Source organism: Somniosus microcephalus, chromosome 12 (assembly GCF_052327205.1).
Source record: "Somniosus microcephalus isolate GS21.2 chromosome 12, FLI_Smic_1.0, whole genome shotgun sequence".
NCBI classification, from domain to species: domain Eukaryota; kingdom Metazoa; phylum Chordata; class Chondrichthyes; order Squaliformes; family Somniosidae; genus Somniosus; species Somniosus microcephalus.
The window spans coordinates 226,248,868-226,265,770 of record NC_140998.1 but is presented as its reverse complement, the minus strand read 5'-3'; the positions used below and the strand labels follow the sequence as shown (position 1 = coordinate 226,265,770).

The 16,903-nt window shown below is 48.9% G+C and overlaps 1 pseudogene across 1 annotated transcript; it reads left to right on the top strand.

Annotated features, from left to right (window-relative positions):
* The first annotated feature begins 5,383 nt into the window (after positions 1 to 5,383).
* LOC147110216 (uncharacterized) lies at positions 5,384 to 16,226 on the top strand (annotated as a pseudogene). Its single transcript, XR_015080397.1, has 2 exons — positions 5,384 to 8,403; positions 14,516 to 16,226. The product of XR_015080397.1 is annotated as an uncharacterized LOC147110216 (transcript).
* The last annotated feature ends 677 nt before the right edge of the window (positions 16,227 to 16,903 follow it).

Genomic DNA, 16,903 nt, shown 5'->3' with positions numbered 1-16,903 from the left:
GTGCTATCTGTCAAGACTTCTTGAAAGAAAAAATATCAGCGTTTTGACAGCTCTGTGAAGCTGTCAAACACTGACATTCTCTAGTTTGATGAGTACTTATGTCCAGGACTCATCAAACCTTTCAATTTGTGGATTTCACATGGCTGTTGGTTCGGAGGATCCAACAGCCAGTCTGTGAAATCGACAAGGAGGATGTCGGGTCTCCCGATCCAGAGAGGATGAGGATGAAGGCTGTAGGAAGAAAACAAGGTAAGTGACCATTTTTTTACACTTGTCACTCACCTTACATACTTACCACTCCACACTTGCACCCATCACTCACCTCTACATCTTACTTCCAGGTACCTCCGACCGCCGAAGACCTCCTCCATGTCACCTCCAACCCGGCGTGGTTCTCCAAGGTCGGGAAGCCTTCAGCTGTGAAGGTAAAATGGCACTAATCCTTTTTTCTGCCTGTTAACAGGCAGTTAAAAGTATTTAATGCCTTTCCCGCCTCCAGGAGACGGGACCTGAAGCAGCACATCTTCCCGCCTCCTGGCACTTCTGCTACTTTACTGGCCGTCCTGCCTCCATGCCTGCCTCCTCGGGGCTTGGAAAATCCAGCCCAATGAGTGTCGAACGCTGGTTTGACACAATATCTGCCATTTTTGACATGCCACTCCATTTTGCATCCTCTCCCTATCACAACCAGCTGACTATATGTTCAGCAGCAGGAAGGACCTCCCAGGTCTGCTATTTAAAGGTATCATCAACAACTTACAGCTGACTTGCTTTTTGATCTGTCCTGGCTCTGGCACAATTTGTGCGGCTGTTTGGAGCTTTCTACAGTTATTTAATGTTGTTGAGGTGACAGGGACCTTGCTACTCATTTAAAGGCTTCTGCTCACACCACTTGCTCCCAGTCATGGGGTCTCTACTTGCAGTCCCCCTCGTGCTCGAGTATGACGGAGATGGAGCGGAGGTCTTCCAAGAGCACTTCTTCTACCTGTGCTTAAGCCAGGAGCAGTGTATTAGGAGGCTCTGCTTCACCAAGGAGGCAGTCACAGAACTCTGCCACCTCCTGCAGCTGAACATGCAGTCTCAGAGCTCAGCGGCTCTCCCAGTGGCCCTGAAGTCACCGTGGCCCTAAATTTTTTCGCCAGTCTGGACCAGGAGACATAGCTAACATCTCCCAGTTTGCTGTCCATCGCTGCAACCAGGAAGTCACAAAGCTGTCTACTCCAGGAGAAGGGACTTCATTGTCTTCTCTCCAAACAGAGAGAAGTAGGAGGAGCGTGCATGTGGCTTTGCCAGGCTAGCGGGCTTCCTCATGGTGCAGTGCGGCATCGACTGCACACTTGTGGCTTTGCGGGCACCGCATACCAATCCTGAGATACTCCGTAACTGCAAGGGCTACAACTCACTTAATGTGCACTTGTGGGACCATGTCCAGCACATCATGATGGTGAATGCCCGGTATCGTGGCAGCAGCCATGATTCCTTCATCCTGCACCAGACCGCTTTGCCAGCAGTCTTTGAACCACCACGTCAAACCCGAGGGTGGCTGCTTAGGGACAAGGGCTATCCACTCTGCTCCTGGCTGATGAGTTCCCCCCACAACCATACCAATCATGGCCAACACTCATATAACGACAGCCATGCTGCCATGAGGAGTCTCATCGAGCAGACCATTGAGGTTCTCAAGCAACAGTTCCACTGCCTTGACCGCTCAGGAGGAGCCCTCCAGTACAGGCCGGAGCGGGTTTCCCATTTCGTGGTGGTCTGCTGCATGCTCCACAACTTGTCCACATGAGGGCACAGCCCATGCCACCACGGGTCCATTAAGCCTGTCCCATACAATTGCGATGCCTTGTGTATCACAATATATACACTCCATCCCACCCAAAACCATAAATTACCAAGGCTAATTTGGGAAAGAAAAATCTGGGAAATTCCTTTCCAACCTAACTAGGTGATCGAAACTAGTCCAGGAGATCACTCTGGTCCTGAATTCCCTGCAGTCCCTACCTTCTGTAAGAGGTGATCTCTGCCCCAGCCAGAAACAAGTCCAGCTCTCACTTGAAAGAATTCAGCGAGTCCGTGTCCACCACACGAGACGGCAGCCTGTTCCTGAGGTCCACTATTCTATGGGAAAAGAACCACCTCCTGACAGCTAACCTAGATCTAGCCTTATACAACTTAAATTTGTGACCCCTACTCCTTCCTAACCTATTTAATTGAAACAAACTATCAGCTGGAACACAATCATTCCCTTCACCCCTTCATTATCTTCTGAACCTCAATCAAATTCCCCTTAAGTCTACGCTTCCCTAAAGTGTAGAGTCCCAACTCATTTAGCCTATCTTGATAACAAAGATGCTATCCTGATAAATAAGAGAGGAGGAGGAGGAAGTGAGCAGGCAGGCAGCACATCCCTGATCCAGATGGGCTGTCCATGAGCACCTCAAGAGACTCTGGTTGCAGTGAGTGAAACCCCAGATCCCCGTTGCTCACCACTTCCCCATCTTACCATCCCTCTGTCACAGAACATAACAGCGTCCTCCTGGGCACAAAGCTGAAATGAGAGCCAGCACAAAACACACATTTCAAACATAATTTATAAATTTATCAAATTCAAATCAAAAGAACAAAGTCAACTAATCACCCTTGTGCCTGTCTTAAGTGTGCCTTTTCCTACTCTAGTGCTCCTACAAAGTGCTCCCCCAGTGGCTGCAGCAGCTGGTGGAAAGCTGCTGACTTTCAGTGGGGAGACTACAGATGGGCCTGCAGGACGACCTTGAGCAGCTCTGGCCCTAGAAAGCCCGGCTGTAGACTGTGCCACTTTGGTATGGGCGGCAGAAGTCTGGGCTGGCTGGTGCAAGCGCACTGGCAGGGTGGCAGTGGTGGGAGTACGAATGCTGTCTTCTTGCGAGAGGACAGCAGGTTCTTGCTCCACGGGGCCACTGCCACTCCCTCGGGATGGGGCCTCAGCACTATTAGCCACCTGTTGGAGCACAGATTGCTGGACTGCTGTGACAATCTGCAAGCACTTTTCCACACTCGTAAACCCAGCCACAATGGCATCAGTCTGAGCTTGCGTGGCAACAAGTTGAGACTGCAGGAGAGCAGTCTGCGCTTCCACTGCAGCAGTGAGACGTTGGGTCGCTTCTGTTGTGCTACAATGGAAATGTGAGTTCGCCCATCACACCCAGCATCACGGTTGGGTCAACAAGTTATCTAATTGAGTTGCCTATTATTTCCACCCTGGAAATCATGGGCTCCAAACCCAACGCAAAAACCCATAATATTGGAGCCGGACTCCTCCATGCTGCTTGACACTTACCAGAGGCTCTCTGGCAGGCTTGCCATTACACCAAGCATTTCTGTGTGCATGCCCATCACCCTTCTTCTGAAGGCTACCCCATCGAGAATATCATCTGAGTCCTATGCAGCAGAACTCGTGCATAATCTCATCCTGCGGGGAGCTGGCACCCGAGCTACACTTTCCCCCTGGCTTGGCTGCAGCCCACTCATGCCTGGTGATTCACCACGTGCAGATCCTGCCTCTATACTACCACCTAAAGTACGGGCAGTGCCATTTGCTGAGCTGGTGTCTGCGAGTGTCAGTTCCAGTGCCGCTGTGTCTTCTTCTCCTCCATCACTCTCCTCCTCCAGAACTTCAGAGACAGGCTGGGCTACTGACAGTGCTTGGGTATCTGAAAGGAGAAATGTACAAGGGTCGGGTTGTGTTGAAGTAGGAGGGAAATCCAGATATCCATGCATACACCATCAGCAGCGTGCAAGTGAAAAGAGATTGTGGGATGAGGGATAGTGGGCTGTGAGAAGAAGGATTAGGTATAAGCATACCGTCATCATCAGCAATGTTTTTCACTTCCGCGCTCACCACGGACTCTGTCACTGCCCCAACAATTATTGCGAGCTCTACTTCCTTCAAGTCCATGAGGTTCTCAATTCTGACTTACCCTTCTTCTTACTTCTTAGGCGGAACCGAGGATGACTTGCTTCCACATTAAACATGAGTTCTCAGGTGACTGATGAGTCCAATGCAGGACCTACAGTCTCTGTCACAGGTGGGGCAGACGGTGTTTGCAGGGGCGGGTGGCTGGGGTGCTTGGGTTGACGTGCACTCCTTGTGCTGCCTGCGCTTGATTGCCGCTTCCTCCCGGCGAAGAGACTCTAGGTGTTCAGTGCCTTCCTGGATGCTTCTCCTCCATTTTGTGCGGTCTTGGGCCAGGGATTCCCAGGTGTTGGTGGGGACGTTGCACTTTTTCAAGGAAGCTTTGAGGGTGTCCTTGAAGCATTTCCTCTGCCCACCTGGGGCCCTCTTGCCGTGTCAGAGCTCCGAGTAGAGCGCTTGTTTTGGGAGTCTCATATCGGGCATGTGGACGATGTGACTTGTCCATCGGAGCTGATCGAGCGTGGTCAAAGCTTCGAGGCTGGGAATGTTGGCCTGAGCGAGAACACTGACGTTGGTGCGCCTATCCTGCCAATGGATTTGCAGGATCTTGCGGAGGCAGCGTTGGTGGTACCTCTCCAGTGCTTTGAGGTGCCTGCTGTAAATGGTCCATGTCTCTGAGGCATACAGGAGGGCGGGTATCACTGCTGCTCTGTAGACCATGAGCTTGGTGCCGGGTTTGAGGTCCTGGTCTTCAAACACTCTCTTCCTGAGGCGACCGAAGGCTGCACTGGCACACTGAAGGCGGTGCTGGACTTTGTCATCGCCGTTTGCCCTTGTTGACAGAACTGCCACCCGATGACCCTTCACCCATCTGCTGGTGCTCCCGGAGGTTGTGCGGCAAGTTGGCCTGCAAGAGAAAGGGAAGTGTCAGTGAGTGTGGTACAATATGTTTGGGTGATGTGCCTGCCATGGTTGAATAGCTGTCAGTTTGTGCAAGGTGTGAGATGTGGCTGTAAGTCTTGCAGCAGTGGTAAGTGTGTGAGGTATGAGTGGTGCTGGCTAGAGATTGTTGGTGGGGGTGTGGTGCATTGAACAGTGTGTGCGATTAATGGCACAGATGGTGGGATATGGTATTTGAAGATGCATTTACTCACCTTGACCAGTCGTGTGAGGTCACTAAACATTTTGCGGCACTGGATCCAACACTCATCATACTGATGGCTTCAGCAGTCTCCACCCACAGCCTTCTTGTGTCCGCGGGCCTCCTGCCCCCTGTTGGTAGAGGACCTGAGGATGTCATAGAACCTCCAGGATCAAGGCCTCCAGTGCCACATCAGAAAATCTCCTTGCCCTTTTTCTTGGCTATTGGGCCATGGTTTTCTCCACAATGACAATGAGGTGTTTGTGCAAAAAAGCACTTCCCCTGTATTAGAGCCTTGAACAAACTTTATTGGCCACTAGACTCCACCCAATATTGGCCCCCGAATCAGCACTAAGACAATCAGCAGCACATTTCAGCGCTACAATCATTATAATGAGCAGGCAGCATGAATTGTATGTGCTGCCTGCGCTACTTTGAACGGGTGTGGGCACATCGTGCTGCCCGCACCTGTTTTTGGGCCTTATCCAATTTCTAGACCTCTGTCTATTGATTCCCCGCTCCTGTTTTTGAGGAATAGAGCCTGTTGGTATTGGGTGACCTTGTAGCTGTTATCATTTTAATCCAATGGCTTTGTACTGGAGCCAAGGTCAACTAAGAATGAGCCTACATTCCAGTCCCTTGTACTTTGTTCATCTTCTGATTAATTTAGTCCTGCTGCTCTAATTCAGGTATTATCCTATTAAAGCAGTTCCAGGAGATTCCCAGAGCCTGCTGTCATTGTATTTATGGACAGAGGTGAGTCAGGCATCACCTCAACCAACTCTCATCATTCCTAGTTTCAGAATGTATTGAACAGTAGTGCTCTGACAATGCAGTAATTCAGGGACGTTTCCCGACTTTACAAAGCTTCCTGAAACTGTTCAGCACCATTATACTATTTTTCGAGCTCCTATGCTACATCATTTCAGTCCCAGCCATCATGCTGATCTGGGCACTCGGATGAAAAGGTATAATCACAGGACACAGGTAAGAGGAAGGTCAATTTTTACTCAAAGAATTGGGAGGCTATGTACTAGAATCTTGCAATACGTGTTAAGCCTAATATAAAGATAAAGTTGCTTTTAAAATTTTTATTAATTCAGTCTTTTTATCAAAACACCTTTCTGCAGATTAGCAAATCCAACAAGGATTTTGAATACATTGATGCGAAGGATGAATCTACATCAAATTGGATGAGGTGAGGGAAGACTGATACCATATAGTGAGGATCACAAGATAGTAACGGATGAAGAAGATCATTTGTCCCATTTCATTTGATCCGCCCAGAACAATATCCCACCCAACAGCCAGTCAGCCTCTCATTCTGGGTGGCTGTGGCCGAGAAAACGAGCCAAAATTCTCAATCAGCTCGAGGCGTTAAATTCAGCAGGAACTCCGGGAAACCCATATTTCTGGATCGCTGCACCTCCCCCACCCCCTGTCAGACACTCCCTCCTTGGAAATATTGGGGCCATTGGGGGAAAAATTCAGTTGTTTGCGCCTCCCGTTAGTGCCTTAAGAGGGCGCTAATGGGGCGCAAAGCAACTAGCGCCCGGGCACGACGATGTTTGCGCCGCTCGCTAAATTAAGCAGACATTTTGCGGCGGCGCTAAACACTACCGCCACGATCTCCTGCGCCGGCAGATAGTGACGTCAGTCGAGTGCGCAACGACCCTTTAGTGCCCCGGACCGGATATTGAGTGGCGCCCCCTGCTTTACCGCCTGCCGCTAGCAATGACAGGTTGAGGGGAGCGTTATGCTGTCAGAAAGGGACTAGGGGAGCGCTATTTAAAGGCGACCGCTTGCTGCCTTTTTTTGTCTGACATTTTTGCACCATGCATTCTGAGAGAGAGAGAGAGACTTCTGGAGAGATTCAACGCTGTGTGAAGGAGTTTTGAGTACTGAGCAGCACTTTGCAGGTTTATTTTGATTTGCCCTTCCTTGCTTCGCCAGCACTCTGAGGTAGCGCCTCGCTCCTCGGCCTTTGCGCCTTAAGACAGGTGTGAAGTGCCTGATTTAGCGCACCAATCACCTCCAGGGGCGATGAAAGCCAAGTTTGCTGTCGGAGGCGATGATTAGCACCAGGCGCTAAACTTTGCTCGTGGCCAATAATGGCGCCCCAAACGGGGCGATACTGAATTTTTTCCCATTATCTTTCGTATCTACACTGAGGGCTAGATTTTCGGAGAGCCGTCAGGCGGGGTTTCAGGCATGTGGAGGGGGGGGGAAATCCCAAATTTGGGGGTCCCGACACCATCCCGCCCAATACCCAGCCCCACGTAAGTTTCAGGGGCGGCGGGTACTCGCCCCGCACTGGGACCCGCCGAAACCAGGCGGGAAGGGATTAGTGCCAATTAACTGCCTATTAACAGGTAGTTAACAGGCATTTTTTAGCCTAATCCCTATTTTGAGGGGTTTCGTGTGGGTTTCCTGATGGCTCCAAATCACGCCAGGTTAGTGAGGCGGGCCGTCGGGTTGAAGTAGTTGGAGGGGTCGCGCTATCGGCGCTCAGGTAAGTGATGGGTGCATGAGTGCAAAGGTAAGTGTGTTTGGTGTGTCTAAAGTGTGTAAAGAACTTTTACCTGTACTTATCTTAACAGCCTTTCTTCCTGTAGCCGTCGGGAGCCCATCACTCAGCCGGAACTGAAAGCTGAACGGCTGCGATCTGTCAAAAGTGACAGTCTTCAGCTTTGAGTGCCGGTGACAGTTCTAACTGAGTCTGCGTAGAAGGACTCCACTTAGAACTCAGAGTGTCAGTGTTTCACAGCTTCAAACAGCTGTAAAACACTGATATTTCATCTGTCAAGAACTCCTGACAGATGAAATTTCAGTCTGTTACGTCACCTGTTGCCGGGTGGCCCTTAATTGGCCTGCTGAGCCCACTGGGCGGGCTCAACAAGGTCAATCAAGGGAAAATTGCGTCGATTGGCCGGACGTCGAAGTAGGCGGGTCAAAAACCCGAAAGGGGAAGTCCCGCCTTCTTCCCGACAGGTTCGGCAAAATCTACCCTTGAGTGTCCTCTCCTGACAGTATGTTTGAATTTGAAATTTGTCCATGGCTGGGGACATGTTCTCTCATTCTAACTCACTATACTAATATGCTTTACATTCTGTATTCATTTCACAATTTTAACTTATTTTTGGCCACTTAAATATTTGTATGTTATGTTCCAGGTTTGTTAACTGTGCCAGAAAGGAGGAGGAGCAGAACCTTGTAGCCTTTCAGCACTGCGGCAACATTTATTACAGGACCTGCAAGCCTGTTCCTCCTCGGTGCGAGCTGCTGGTCTGGTATGGTGATGAATATGCCAAGGAACTCGGTATCAAATGGACCACAATGTCGGTGGCAAAACAAGAACCAAAATGTAAGGATTCTGACCAAAATTGGGAACTGTAGCCAAAGTATCATTTGTTTTCTGTTACAGTCTCAAAGGTGTTTGATAAAGTGCGACGTAATAGACTTGTTAGCAAAATTGAAGCCCATGGGACCAAAGGGGGAATGTTAGCGTTGATTCAAAATTGGCCATGAGACAGAAAGCAAAGAGTAGTGCTGAATGGTTGTTTATGAGACTGGAGGGAAGTATACAGTGGTATCCCCCAGGGGTCAGTATTAAGACCCCTGCTCTTTATGATCTGGACTTTGACAATTGGGGGCATAATTTCAATGTTTGCAGATGGCACAAAGCTTGGAAACGTAGTAAACAGTGAAAAGGATAGTAGAAGTTTTCAGGAAGATGTAGATAGACTAATGAAATGGGAAGTCACATTGCAGATGAAATTTAATGCAGAACAGTGTGAAGTGATGCATTTTGGAAGGAAAACTGAGGAGAGGCAACAGACACCTTGGGATTCACATACTCAAATCTTTGAAGGTGGCAGGGCATATTGTTAAGTCTATTAATAAATCATTTGGGACCCTAGGCTTTATCAATAGCGACATGGAGTACCAACGCAAGGAAATTATGGTAAACCTTTATAAATCACTGTTTAGGCCTCAGCTAGCGTATTGTGCCCAAATCTGTGCACTGCACTTTAGAAGGAATGTCAAAGCCTTAGAGAAGTTGCAAAGGAGATTTACCAGAATCATACCAGGGATGGGAGGCTTCAGTTATCTCATAGTAAAGGATCCTCTGGGAAAGAGTGATCATAATATGATAGAATATCACATTGGGCTTGAGAGTGAAATACTTATGTCTGAACTAGTGTCTTAAACTTAAATAAAGTCAATTACATAGGTATGAGTGGTGTGTTGGCTATGGTAGATTGGAAAATTAGATTAGAAGATCTGATGGTAGATAAACAGTGGCAAACATTTAAAAACATATTCCAATATTCTCAGTGAAGAATTAAAAACTCCTGTTGAAAACTGATCCATCCTTGGCTAACTGAAGAAGTTAAGGATAGTATTGGATTAAAAGAGGCTTATAATGTTACAAAGAATAGTAATAAGCTTTAGGGACCATCAAAGAATGACTAAAACATTGATAAAAAGGGACAAAATAGAATAGGAGAGTAAAGTAGCAAGAAATATAAGAACAGATTGTAAGAGTATCTACAAGTATGTAGAACGGAAGAGAGTAGCAAAATAAGCATTGATCCCTTAGGAGCTGAGACAGGAGAAATTATAATGGGGAATAAGGAAATGGCAGAGACCTTAAACAAATATTTTGTATCTGATTTCACAGTAGAAGACACAAAAAACATACCAAAAATAGTGGGGCACCAAGGGGCAAATGAAAGGAAGGGAAATGATTAAGAACAGTAGAGAAAAAGTACTTGAGAAAATAATGGGACTAAAAGCCAACACATCCCCTGGACCCCAACATCCTCGGGTTCTACAAGAGATAACTGCAGAGATAGTGGGTGCATTGGTTGTGATTTTCCACAATTCCCTAGATTCTAGAACAGTCCCAGCGGATTGGAAGGTAGCAAATGTAACACCGCTATTCAAGAAAGGAGGGAGAGAGAAAACATCGAACTACCGTCCAATTAGCTTGACATCAATTGTCGAGGAAATGCTGGAATCCATTATTAAGGAAGTGGTAACAGGGCATTTAGAAAATCGTAATATCATTAGGCAGAGTCAACATGGTTTTATGAAAGAGAAATCATGTTTAACAAATTTATTAGAGTTTTTTGAGGATGTAACTCGCAGGGTAGATTGTAAATTTGGATTTCCAAAAGGCATTCGATAAGGTGCCACATAAAAGGTTGTTATGCAAGATAAGGGCTCATGCGGTTGAGGGTAATTTATCAGCATGGATAGAGGATTGGTTGATGGACAGAAAACAGAGAGTAGGGATAAACGCATCATTTTCGGGTTGGCAGGCTGTAACTAGTGGGGTGCCGCAAGGATCAGTACTTGGGCCTCAGTTATTCACAATTTATATTAATAACTTAGATGAAGGGACCGAGTGTAATGTATCCAGGTTTGCTGACGTTACAAAACTAGGTGGGAAAGTGAGCTGTGAGGAGGGCACAAAGAGCCTGTAAAGGGGTATAGACAGGTTAAGTGAGTGGGCAATAAGGTGGCAGATGGAGTATAATGTGAGGAAATCTGAGGTTATTCAGTTTGGTAGGAAGAATAGAAAAACAGAATATATTTTAAATGGTGAGAAACTATTAAATGTTGGTGTTCAGAGAGATTTAGGTGTCCTCATACAGGAAGCACAGAGTTAGCAAGCAGGTACAGCAAGCCATTAGGATGGCAAATGGCAAGACGGTCTTTATTGCAAGGGGGCTGTAGGACAAGATTAAGGAAGTCTCGCTACAATTGTGCAGGGCTTTGGTGAGACCACACCTGGAGTACTGTGCACAGTTTTGGTCACCTTATCTGAGGAAGGATATACTTGCCTTAGAGGCGGTGCAACAAAGGTTCACTGGATTGATTCCTGGGATGAGCGGGTTATCCTATGAGGAGAGATTGAGTAGATTGAGCCCATACACTGGAGTTTAGAAGAATGAGGGGTGATCTCATTGAAACATATAAGATTCTGAGGGGGATTGTAGGGTAGACTGAGAGGCTGTTTCCCCTGGCTGGACAGTCGAGAACTCGGGGGCAGAGTCTCAGGATAAGGGGTCGGCCATTTAAGACTGAGATGAGGAGGAATTTCTTCACTCAGGGAGTTGTGAACCTTTAGAATTCTCTGCCCCAAAGGGCTATGGATGCTGAGTCATTGAGTATATTCAATGCTGAGATAGATAGACTTTTGGAATCTAGGGGAATCAAGGGATATGGAGATCGGGCGGGAAAGTGGAGTTGAGGTAGAAGATCAGTCATGATCTTATTGAATGGTGGAGAAGGCTCGAGGGGCCGTATGGCCGACTCCTGCTCCTAATTCTTATTGTTCTTATATAATATAACATAAAAACAGAAAATGCTGGCAATGCTCAGCAGGTCAGACAGCATCTGTGGAGAGAGAAACAGAGTTAACGTTTCAGGTCGATGACCCTTCGTCAGAACTCTTATGATCTTATGTTATGTATAGAGACTAAAGAAGCTGGGGTTGTTCTCCTTATAATATTCCTGTGAAGTGCCTTGGGACGTTTTACTACGTTAAAGGTGCTCTATAAATATAAGTTGTTGTTGTTATTTATAAAGATACAGTGAGTTTCATTGCACTGTTGGGGCCTCTGCAACTTCCCCTGCTCTTTTATTCAACACTTGCTGTTTAATTTTCTGTCCTGTTTTAAGAAAACTGATTTTCACACTGGTTTATAAAAGTTATTGAAAGAGTATTGATATCTACCTTGTTCCTTGGAGGATTTCAAAGACTGAATGTATGAACCTTGAAATCTTTGGTAGTATTCTTTAAAGGATGTGTTTATTTGCAACACCTAAAGCTCTGATTGGTTCCCTTGGATCACAAGTCCTGATTGCCGATTGGTCCCCTTGGAGGACAAGACACACCCAGCAGTTTCTCTGGAATGTGTAATTAGATCCTCCCAGCCGACGTAATCAGTTACTTTGCAAAGTGTAATTCGAGCCATTCTGACTGCGAACTCCAGACAGAACAGAGCTCACTTGGAACAGACAGGGCTCACCCTCGCGGGTTAAGACCATCTCCCACCCCCCAAACAAGTTCCTGACCCCCTCCCCACCAAACTTCCTGACCTCCTCCCCACCCCACCCAACTTCCTGACCCCCTCCCCACCCCACCCAACTTCCTGACCTCCTCCTCACCCCGACCCAACTTCCTGACCCCGTCACCCCGCCCAACTTCCTGACCTCCTCCTCACCCCGCCCAACTTCCTGACCCCCCTCCCCACCACCCAACTTCCTGACCCCCTCCCCACCCCACCCAACTCCTGACCTCCTCCTCACCCCGCCAACTTCCTGACCCCCTCCCCACCCCGCCCCAATTTCCTGACCTCCTCCCCACCCCACCCAACTTCCTGACCCCTCCCCACCCCGCCCAACTTCCTGACCCCTCCCCACCCCACCCAACTTCCTGACCCCCTCCCCACCCCCGCCCAACTTCCTGACCCCCTCCCCACCCCACCCACTTCCTGACCTCCTCCCCACCCCACCCAACTTCCTGACCCCCTCCCCACCCCGCCCACCTTCCTGACCTCCTCTTCACCCCACCCAACTTCCTGACCTCCTCCCCACCCCACCCAACTTCCTGACCTCCTCCCCACCCCACCCAACTTCCTGACCCCCTCCCCACCCCACCCAACTTCTTGACCTCCTCCCCACCCCACTCAACTTCCTGACCCCATCACCCCGCCCAACTTCCTGACCTCCTCCCCACCCACCCAACTTCCTGACCCTCTCCCCTCCCCACCCAACTTCCTGACCTCCTCCCCACCCCACCCAACTTCCTGACCTCCTCCCCACCCCACCCAACTTCCTGAACCCCTCCCCACCCCACCCAACTTCCTGACCTCCTCCCCACCCCACTCAACTTCCTGACCTCATCCCCACCCCACCCAACTTGCTGACCTCCTCCCCACCTCACCCAACTTCCTGAACCCCTCCCCACCCCGCCCAACTTCCTGACCCCCTCCCCTGCCCACCCAACTTCCTGACCCCCTCCCCGCCCCACCCAACTTCCTGACCTCCACCCCTCCCTCTCTCTTTCTCCCCTCCCTCTCTCTCTCCCCCCTCCCTCGCTCTCTCCCCCCCTCCTCTCTCTCTCCCCCCCCATCCCTCTCTCTCTCCCCCCTCCAACCTCCGCTTCTTTCAGCCTCCCCCCTCTCTCTATGCCTGCTCCCTCTCTCTGCTCCCTCTCTGCCTTTCTCTCTGCCCGAATCTCTCTCCCTCTCTCTCCACCCCACACTCTCTGCCCCACTCTCTCTCTCTCTCTCTCTCTCTCTCTCTCTCTCTCTCCCACTCTCTCTCTCTCCCGCACTCTCTCTCTCTCCCACTCTCTCTCTCTCTCTCCCACTCTCTCTCTCTCTCCCCCACTCTCTCTCTCTCTGTCCCTCACTCTCTCTCTCTCTCTCTCTGTCCCACTCTCTCCTCTCTCTCTCTCTCTCTGCCCCACTTTCTCTCTCTCTCTCTCTCTCTGCCCAACTCTCTCTCTCTCTCTCTGCCCCACTCTCTCTCTCTCTCTCTCCCACTCTCTCTCTCTCTCCCCCACTCTCTCTCTTTCTGTCCCACTCTCTCTCTCTCTCTCTCTCTGCCCCACACTCTCTCTCTCTCTGCCCCACTCTCTCTCTCTCTCTCCCCCACTCTCTCTCTCTCTGCCCCCACTCTCTCTCTCTCTCTCCCCCACTCTCTCTCTCTCTGCCCACTCTCTCTCTCTCTCTGTCCCACTCTCTCTCTCTCTCTCTCTCTCTCTGCCCACTCTCTCTCTCTCTGCCCCCACTCTCTCTCTCTCTGCCCCCCACTCTCTCTCTCTCTCTGCCCCACTCTCTCTCTCTCTCTCTCTGCCCCCACTCTCTCTCTCTCTGCCCCACTCTCTCTCTCTCTCTCTCTCTCTGCCCCACTCTCTCTCTCTCTGTCCCACTCTCTCTCTCTCTGCCTCACTCTCTCTCTCTGCCCCACTCTCTCTCTGCCCCACTCTCTCTCTCTCTCTGGGACTGGGGTGTGGGGTCTGGGACTGGGGGCAGGGCTGTTACTGTGGACTGGGGGTGGGGCTGTTACTGTGGACTGCGGCGGGGCTGTGACTGTGGACTGGGGGCGGGGCTGTGACTGGACTGGGGGCGGGGCTGTTACTGTGGACTGGGGGCGGGGCTGTGGCAGGACTGGGGGCGGGGCTGTGACTGGACTGGGGGCGGGGCTGTTACTGTGGACTGGGGCGGGGCTGTGTCTGGGGGCTGTGAGCGGGGCTGGGACTGCCCTTTAAATCTCCACACACTATTGATGATTCCCCCCTCACCACTTCATTCACTGGAGGAGGCTCTAAATTCACTATAATAACATCTAAAGAGCCCTGCCTTTACACTGAAATAACCACAAATTGTACTACCAAAAGATACTTCTAGATGATTCATTGCACTGACAATTTCTCTTTCTTCCTTCTCCAACAGGGCAACAAGTGCACGGAGATGAGTGCCATCCTTGCCCACATTGCAATGTTGCTTTTACCACTGCAGATTTTCTTCAGAAACACATCAGAAGACATCCAGAATCCAGTGGACAAATTTCAGCAGGGCAATCTCCTCCTTCCAGCATAAAGTATCTTGCACAACGCAAAAATGGGCAGGATCGTTCACACAATCTGTCCACAGGAGAGAATGTATAAAATCAGGAGATTTTCACCTAGACCAGCAGATCCACACAGGAGAGAGGCCACATAAATGTAGTGAATGTGGAAAGAGTTTCACACAGGCAGGGCACCTCCATAATCACCAGCGGATCCACACAGGAGAGAGGCCGTATAGATGTGCTGAATGTGGAAAGAGTTTCACACAGGCAGGGAACCTCCATAATCACCAGCGGATCCACACAGGAGAGAGGCCGTATAGATGTGCTGAATGTGGAAAGAGTTTCACACAGGCAGGGAACCTCCATAATCACCAGCGGATCCACACAGGAGAGAGGCCGTATAGATGTGCTGAATGTGGAAAGAGTTTCACAGATTCAGGGACCCTCCATAGACACCAGCGGATCCACACAGGAGAGAGGCCGTATAAATGTGCTGAATGTGGAAAGAGTTTCACAGATTCAGGGGACCTCCACAAACACCAGCGGATCCACACAGGAGAGAGGCCGTATAAATGTGCTGAATGTGGAAAGAGTTTCACAGAGTCAGGGGCCCTCCATAGACACCAGCGGATCCACACAGGAGAGAGGCCGTATAAATGTGCTGAATGTGGAGAGAGTTTTGTTTACATCTATCAGTTGAAAGCTCACACGTGCTTTGAAACCTGCCGTCATTGTGGGGAATTCTTCAAGGATTCAACAGCTTTCAAAATTCACCTGAGAAAATGTTCCGAAACATAATGAAGAGAACGGTAGCCAATTTATAATTTGACTAAGTTTAAATATTTCTTTCTATTTGAATGACCTTCAATAACCACTAGTTATCTCAAATATTACTCATATTTATAATTCTTACCTTTCACTCTTTATGATAATATTTGTGTGTGGATTAAGATGGAATATAAGGGTAAATTCCACAATTCCTCGCTCCCAGTGAGGATTGGAGATTTGGGGCTCTGTTGCTGTAGCCTAATGTCTGACCCACTCGCTCTGAAATTGTATCTTCTGACTGGGATTTCAAAATGTTCCCTCTGATATAAACTGCAGCATCTGCAGAATGTGTTTAATCTCCGTGAGTCTTTGTCCCACCGAGCTGTCACAGCCCCTTTACTCTGATGGTGAGAGATCGCTGGGATCGATGCTGTCTTTATGCAGTCTGGTTAAATCTGTGTTGGTAAAGGTGCCGATCACAAAATATACTGTGTTAATAAATATAGTGACTGAAAAATTGTTGCCCATGAGATTTCGTGAACAGATGTTCAGTAAAATGTTGTTATTGTAGTTTTCAAAGTTTAAGAAAGTGTCGGCAAGAGTTTAAGCAGAAGCTGAATTTGAAAATTGTAAAGTTGGTTGAAATGTGTAATTTATTTGACACAGGCTCGACAGGCCGAAATGTGATTTAATTTGTATTATTGTGTATTGTATTTAAAATATTTCCATGCAAACTGGTTGATCTGTGTCTACATTGTCCAAGTAAAATCTATGTTGGTGTACAGAGTTATTCAAACATTATTAAACAAGCAAATTGTGATCTGATTCATTGTCATTGAGCAGTTTATTTAATGCTAATATATTTTAGCCTCTAGCCAGTTATAGATAGCGGTCGAGGGCACAAAATTGTGAAAGATCAATTGTTTTACAAATAGCTCCTGGGCTGGCAGCTCCCGACGGAGCTCCTTGGCCATCCGTTGCCATCCTTTGCTCTTTCTCCCCCAGTCTCCTCTCTTCTGCTGTTTAAGTTCCCCTGGCTCTAATAGTGGGTGCAACAAAAACACATGATCTGGTCATTATCACATTGCTGTTTGTGGGAGCTTGCTGTGCACAAATTGGCTGCTGCGTTTCCACATTACAACAGTGACTCCACTTCCAAAAGTACTTCATTGGCTGAAAAGCGCTTTGAGACGTCCGGTGGACGTGAAAGGCGCTATATAAATGCAAGTCTTTCTTTTTATTCTGAAAATGACTGAATTGCCTCTGATCCGAGGGGAGTCAGGCGGAACGTTTGTTGGCGGGGTGAGGTGCGCCGGCCGGTGGGTTTAGCGCGGGGACGCAGGCCGGAAGGAAGATGGCGGCGCCCATGTGAGGGGGAAAAGTGGCTTCTTGTTGTTTAAAAGAGGAAGAAAACCGGGTTTAAAAAACCCGCCGGAGCCGCGGAGAAAGAGCCGCCCTGGGAGTGGGCACCCGCTAGCCGCCGATAAGGCCCCGGAGTTGGG